Below are 8,229 nucleotides of genomic sequence, written 5' to 3'. Positions count from 1 at the left end.
TACTTGTAACAAACTGAATGTAAGAAGGATTATAGTGGTATCCTAAAATGGTGATATTAAAAGACTTACTTTGGACTGGGTTTATAAAATATTGGATTGTAGAGTAATTTCTAGTCTTTCTATGTGGCTATTTATTCATCATTGGTTCACTCTTTACTAATATAGGGTAACACTCAAAATAACAAAAAGTAAATTTTCTGTGAAAGATTGGAGAATTTTAAGGATTGCAGAAAACTTGAACTAAATATAGTCTGACCATGTCCCTTTTAAAAAAGAAGGAACTTATTTTTTAGAGAAGTTTTAAGTTCATAGAAAAGTTAAGCAGGAAGTATAGAGTTCTCATATTCTCTCTGCCCCCACACATGCAGAGTCTCCCCCACTATCAACATCTCTGGAAGGAGTGGTACATTTTGTTACAATTGATGAATTTACAGTAACCTGTCATTGTCACCTGAAGTTCATAGTTCACACATTAGGATCTGCTCTTAATGTAGTACATTTTCTAGATTTGGACAAATATATTATAATATGTATCCACTATCATAGTGTTTTTACTGTCCTAAAAATTCTGTACTCTGCCTGTACATCTATCCTTCCCTCAAACCTCTGGCAACCACTGATCTTTTTATTATCTCCATAGTTTTGCCTTTACAGGTTGTAATATAATTTGAATCATAGAGTATGTATTCTTTTCAGGTTGGTGTATTTCAGTTAATAATATGCATTTAAGATTCTTCCATATCTTTTCAAGACTTGGTAGCTCATTTCACGTTGAATAATATTTCATTGTCTGAATGTACTAGAGTTTATCCATTCACCAACTGAAGAACATCTTGGTTGCTTCCAAGTTTTAGCCGTTATGAATAAAGATGTTATAAACATCTATGTGCATGTTTTTGTTTGAATGTAAGTTTTCACCTCCTTTGGGTAATACCAAGAAATGTGATTGCTAGATTATATGGTAAGAGTATGAGACCCTGAACGGCCAGAGGGATGTTGAAAAAGAAAATCAAAGGTAGGGGCATGCCTATTCCTGACTTCAAGCTAGATTACAAAGCTGTGATCATCAGGAGAGCATGGTAATGGCAAAAAAACAGACACATACATCAATGTAATAGAATAGAGAGCCCAAAAATGGACCCTAAAGTCTATGGTCACCAATCTTCGACAAAGCAGGAAATAATATCTACTGAAAAAAGAACAATTTCTTAAATAAATGATGCTGGGAATATCAGACAGCCACATGCAGAAGAATGAAACTGGACCATTCTCTTTCACCATACACAAAGGTAAACTCAAAATGGATGAAAGACATCAAAGTGAGATCAAAATCCTAGAGGAGAACACAGGCAGCAACCTCTGTGACTTTGGCCACAGCAACTTCTTGCTAAGGATGTCTCCAAAGGTAAGGGAAACAAAAGCAAAAATAAACTATTGAGACTTCATCAAGATAAAAAGCTTCTGTACAACAAAGGAAACAGTCGGAAAACTAAAAGGCAACCTGCAGAATGGGAGAAGATATTTTCAAATGACATACCAGATAAAGGGCTAGTTTCCAAGATCTATAAAACCTACCAACTCAACACCCAAAAAAGAAAACAAATAATCCAGTCAAGAAATGGACGTAAGACATGAACAGAGATGTCTCCAAAGAAGACTTACAAATGGCCAACAGACACATGAGAAATGCTCAACATCACTTGTCATCAGGGAAATACAAATCAAAACCACAATGTGATACCACCTTACACCAGTTTGAATGGCTAAAATGAACAAGACAGGAAACAACAACTGTTGGCAAGGATGTGGAAAAAAGGGAACCCTCTTACACTGTTGGAGGGAATGCAAGCTGGTGCAGCCATTCTGGAAAACAGTATGGAGGTTCCTCAAGAAGTTAAAAATAGAGCTACCCTACAACTCAGCAATTTCACTACTGGGTGTTTACCCCAAAGATACAGATGTAGTGAAGTGTGGGGGGGGGGGGGGCAACCTGCTCCCTAATGTTCATAGCAGCAATTTCCACAATAGCCAAACTGTGGAACGAGCCAAAATGTCCTTCAACAAATGAATGGACAAAGAAGATGTGATACATATATATATGAATATTACTCAGCTGTCAGAAAGAATGAGTACCTACCATTTACATCAATGTGAATGGAAATGGAAGATATTATGCTAAGGGAAATAAGTCAATCAGAAAAAGGCAATAATCATATATTTTCACTCATATGTGGAATATCAGAAACAGTGCAGAAGATAAAAAAGGGAAAGGAGGGAAAACTAGATAGGAAGAAATCAGAAAGGGAGAAAAACCATGAGAGGCTCTTAACTCTAGGAAACAAAGTTGCTTTGTGCATGGGTACAGAGATTGGGTAATTTGGTGATGGGCATTAGGGACATGGGTGCAGAGATCAGGTAATTTGGTGATGGACATTAGGGAGGGCACATGATGTGATGAGCATTGGGTGTTATACACAACTAATAAATTACTGAATACTACATCTGAAACTAATGATGTACTTTATGTTGGCTAATTGAATTCAAATAAAAGAAAAAAACTGATAAATGAAATCAATCAATGGAGAATTAAATAAATGTTCATGGATAGAAATACCTAATATTGTCCAGATGTCTTTTTTTTTTAACTTGATCTATATATTCAGTGCAATCAAAATCCCAGGCTTATTTTGTGGACATTAAGAAATTCATCCTAAAGTTTATATGGAGGGGCAAAATATCAAGACTAACCAACACAACACTGAAGGAGAAGAACAAAGCTGGAGAACTAACACTACCTGACTTTAAGACTTAGCATAAAGTTATAATAGTTAATACAAAACAGTATTAGTGAAAGAACAGACATATGAATGGAACAGAACAGATGATTCACATAAAGATAACGACTTTAACAGTAGAGCAAAGACAATAAAATGGAAGACAGATCCTTTTCCAACAAGTAGTACTGGAACAACTGGACATGCACATATGGGGGGAAAAAACAAACAAACAAACAAACAAACAAACAAACAAAACAAAATAAAACCAGACCTTAACTTTTTAACCAAAATTAGCTCAAATGAACCACTTAACTAAATGTAGAACACAAAAGTATAAAACTCCTAGAATATAACGTAGAAGAAAATCTAGATGACTTTGGGCTTGACATTGACCTTACTATATGTAACATCAAAGATATAATCCATGAGTTGATCAGCGGAACTTTATTAAATTAAAAATTTCTTCTCTGTGAAAGGCACAGAAATAATGAAAGCATGAGCCAAAGACTGAGAGAAAATATTTGCAAAATACATATCTAATACACATCTAATAGCCAAAATATACCAAGAATTCTTAAAACTGAACAATAAGAAAACCAATGACCTGACTGAAAAAATGAGCTAAAAACCTTAACAGATACGTCACCAAAGAAGATATACAGGTGGAAAATAAGCATATGAAAAGATATTCCACAATAAAGCTCCTCAGGGAAATGCAAATTAAAACAACAACGACATCAATTCATGTCTATGAGAATGACCAAAATCCAGAACACTGACACTTAAAATCTGATGATAATGTGCAACAGAAATTCTCATTTAGTTGTGGTAAGAATGCAAAATGGTACAGCCTCTTTGGAAGACACTTTCACAGCTTCTTACAAAACTACATAGGGTCTATACAAATTTTATGATTATTTGTTCCAGCTCTGTGAAAAGTGTCAATGATATTTTGATAGGGATTGCACTGAATGTGTAGATTCCTCTGGGTAACATAGACATTTTAACAATATTTATTCTTTCAAACCTTGAGCATAGAATGCTTTTCCATATCTTTGTGTCTTCCTCAAATTCTTTCATAAGTGTTCTGTAATTTTTAGAGTACAGATTCTTTACCTCTTTGCTTAGGTTTATTCCTAGGTACCTTACAGTCTTTGGTGCAATTGTAAATGGGGCCAATTCCTTTATTTATCTTTCTTCAGCCTCATTTTTAGTGCATAGAAATACTAGTGATTTCTGTGCATTGTTTTTGTATCCTGCCATGTTGCTGAATTGCTGTATGTGTTTACCAATTTGGGGTGGAATCTTTTGGGTTTTCCACATAGAGTATCGTGTCATTGATGAAGAGTGAGAGTTTGACTTTTTCCTTGCCAATTTGAATTCTCCCCCCCCCCCCCTTTTTGTTGTCTCATTGCTGAGGCTAGGACTTCTAGTACTTTGTTGAAGAACAGTGGTGAGAGTGGGCATCCATGTCATGTTCGTGATCTTAGGGGCAAAGCTTTCAGTTCTTCCCCACTGAGAATGATACTCACTGTGGGTTTTTTGTAGATGGCTTTTGTGATATTGAGTTATGTCTCCTCTCTCCTTACGCTGTGAAGAGTTTTAATCAAGAAAGGATACTTTACTTTGTCAAATGCTTTTTCTGCATCAATTGAGAGGATCATATAGTTCTTGTCTTTTCTTTTAGTAATGGATCTACCACATGTATTGATTTGTGAATGTTGAACCACTCTTTTTTTTTAATTTCTTATCAGAGTAACAGAATTCATTGCTTTTGCACCACACTCAGTGCTCCATGCAATGCGTGCCCTCCATAATTTACCCACCAACTGGCTCCCTCAACCTCCCACCCCCCACCCCTTCAAACCACTTGAACCACTCTTGCAGCCAAGAATAAGATCCACTTGGTCTGGCGAATATCCTTGTAATGTACTGCTGGACCCTATTGGCTAGTAATCTTGGTATTTTGACATCCATGTTCATCAGGGATATTGGTCTGTATTTCTACTTTTTGATGGGGTCTTTGTCTGGTTTTGGGATCAATGTAACGCTGGCCTCATAGAATGAGTTTGGAAGTTTCCCTTCCATTTCTATTTTTGAAACAGCTTCAGTAGAATAGGTTTTATTTTTTTCTTCTTTAAATGTTTGGTATAATCCCCCTGGGAAGCCATCTGGCCCTGGACTCTTGTTTTTTTGGGAAGGTTTTTGATTACTGCTTCAATTTTCTTCCTGGTTATTGGTCCATTCACATGTTCTACCTATCCCTGTTTCAGTCTTGGTAGTTCATAAGTTTCCAGGAATGCATCCATTTCTTCCAGATTGTCTAATCTGCTGTTATATAGATGCTCATAATATGTTCTTAAAATTGTCTGTATTTCCTTGATGTTAGTTGTGATCTGTCCCCTTTCATTCATGATTTTATTAATTTGGGTCTTTCTCTTTTCTTTTGGATAAGTCTTCCCAGAGGCTTATCACTCTTATTAATTCTTTCCGAGAACCAGCTTCTAGTTTCATTGATCTGTTCCAATGTTCTTCTGGTTTCTATTTCATTGATTGCTGCTCTGACTGTTATTATATCTCTTCTGTTGCTTGGTTCAGGGTTTATTTGCTATCCTTTCTCCAGCTCCTTTAGTGAAATTTGAACTTGTGTATTTGAGATTTTTAAAATTTTTTTGAGGGCGGCTTGAAATCCATATACTTCCCTTTTAGGAGCACCTTTGACATATCCCAAAGGTTTTGAACAGTTGTGTTTTAATTTCATTAGTTTCTGCGAATTTTTAAAATTCTTCTTTAATTTCCTGATTGACCCATTCATTCTTTAGTAGGATGCACGTTAACCTCCAAGTGTTTGAATTCTGTCCAAATTTCCTCTTGTGATTGAGTTCAAGTTTCAAAGCCTTGTGGTCTGAAAATATGCAAGGAATGATCCAAGTCTTTTGGTATCAGTTGGGACCCAATTTGTGACCCAGTGTGTGATCTATTCTGGAGGAAGTTCCATGTGCACTTGAGAAGAATGTGTATTCTGTTTCTTTAGGATGGAATGCTCTGTGTATATCTGTGAAGTCCAAAGAGCCCAGGTATCATTCAAAGCCCTGATTCCTTGTTGATCTGCTTAGATATCTGTCCATTTCTGTGAGTGGGCTGTTGAAGTTCCCCACTGTTAATGTATTATTTTTAATGGGGTTCTTTACTTTGGTTAGTAATTCATTGATGTAATTGGCCACTCCCAAATTACTGGCATAAGTACTTATAATTGTTAGATCTGCTTGTTGGGTAGACTCTTTAAGTATGATACAGTGTCCTCTTCATCTCTCACTACAGCCTTTTGTCTAAAATCGAATTTACCTGATATGCAGATTGATACCCCAGCTTTCTTTGAGTTCCATGATCATGGTAAATTGTTCTCCACCCTCACTTTCAGTTTAGAGGTGACTTTAGGTCTGAAATGAGTCTCTTGTAGACAGCATATGGATAGGTCTTGTTCCTTATCCGATCTGATACCCTTTGTCTTTTGACTGGAACATATAGCTCATTTACATTCAGAGCAACTATTGAAAGATATGAATTTAGTGCCATTGTATTACCTGTAAAATCCCTGTTTATGTAGACTGTCTATGTTTCCTTCTGGTCTATGTTACTCTTGGGCTCTCTCCTTGCTTACAGGATCCCCCTTACTATTTCTTGCAGGACTGGCTTGGTACTCACATATTCTTTCAGTTTCTGTCTTTCCTGGAAGCTCTTTGTCTCTCCTGCCATTTTGAATGACAACCATGCTGGATAAAGTATTCTTGGCTGCATGGGTTTTTTTTTTCCCTCATTTAGTACCCTGACTATATGCTGCCATGTTTTACTGGCTTGCCAGGCCTCTGTTGATAGGTCTGTTGCTAGTCTAATGTTCCTACCCCTGTGGGTAAGGGACCTCTTGTCTTGAGCCGCTTTCAGGATTTTCTCTTTATCTTTGAAATTTGAAAGCTTCACTATTATATGATGGGGTGTTGATCTATTTTTTTCTTTTATGAGGGTCCTCTCTACCTCTGGGACAGGAACGGCCGTTTTCTTCCCCAAATTAGGGAAGTTTACAGCTGTGATTTGCTCAAACATACCTTCACGCACTCTCTCTTTTTCTTCTCCCTCAGGGACCCCTATAATTCTGATATTGTTTACTTTTTTAAAAGATTTTATTTATTTATTTATTTATTTGACAGAAAGAGAGACAGAGAGCACAAGAAGGCAGAGAGGCAGGCAGAGGCAGAGAGAGAAGCAGGCTCCCCACTGAGCAAGGATCCCAATGTGGGGCTCGATCCCAGGACCCTGAGATCATGACCTGAGATGAAAGCAGCGGCTTTAACCCACTGAGCCACCCAGGTGCCCTGAAATTGTTTACTTTGATGGCATTGCTGATTTCTTGAAGTCTCTCCTCATTAGTTGTTTTTCTCTGTTTTCCTTAGCTTCCTTCCTTTCCATCATCTTGTCTTGTATGTCACTTCTCTTCTGCCTCATTTACCCTAACTGTTAGAACATCTAATTTAGACCACATCTCAGAGCATTTTTAACTTCAACCTGATTAGATATCATTTCTTCACAAAGATATTCTCTAATGCCTTTTATGTTTTTTTCAAGCCCAGCTCGTAACTTTAATTGTTATCCTGAATTCCATCTCTGACATTTTACTTATATCCACATCGATTAGATCTGTGGCAGAGTGTATTACCTCTGGGTGTTTCTTTCATTCTGAATTCCTTCTTCTAGTCATTTTACCCAGAGAAGAATGGATGGACGAGTGAACAGAATCAAGAATATCAACCAGGACCCAAGCAAAGTACTGTGTACTTGGTAGATAAATCCAAAGAGATCTAAACCAAAAAAGAAAAGCAAAAGAAAAAAGGAGGGGGTGAGAGAGAGAATATAATCTCCCAGGGTGGACAAAACATTGTGGTCCACTTGTTCCTGAGAATATTTTGGTCTCTGTGTTAGAGGACACCAAATCCCAAAATTGTAAAGAAACCAAAACTTGCATATATATAATTGAATAAAGTGAAAGGAAGCCAAAAATGAAGAATATATCTATTAAATGTAAAGGTAAAAAGTGAAAGTTAAAAAAAAAAGACTTAAAAACAAAGAATGGATAAAATAAACTAGTTGAAAGGAACAAAAGGAGTAAAGAAATGGAAAATTTTAAACTGAAAGATAATCAAATCCTGAGAAAAGAACTCTAATTCTATGACTCCTATATACTATTTTCCCGTAGTGCTGGAGTTTTACAGTCCTATGTGGTCCATAAACTTGTTGTGCACCGGTTCTTCCAGTTGGGTTTTCTGGAGAAGGGGCCTGCTGCACCGCCTCTCAGGTGTCTTTGCCGTGAGGGGAGTTTCACCACTCCTTGCCAGAGGGCTGGGCTCAGTGTAAGTTGGTCCTCTGTGTAGCATTTGTTTCCTGAAGGTTTTCTTTGCCT

This window comes from Meles meles, chromosome 15, assembly GCF_922984935.1.
Source record: "Meles meles chromosome 15, mMelMel3.1 paternal haplotype, whole genome shotgun sequence".
Classification (NCBI taxonomy): Eukaryota; Metazoa; Chordata; class Mammalia; order Carnivora; family Mustelidae; genus Meles; species Meles meles.
Note: the sequence above shows the minus strand (reverse complement) of the source record.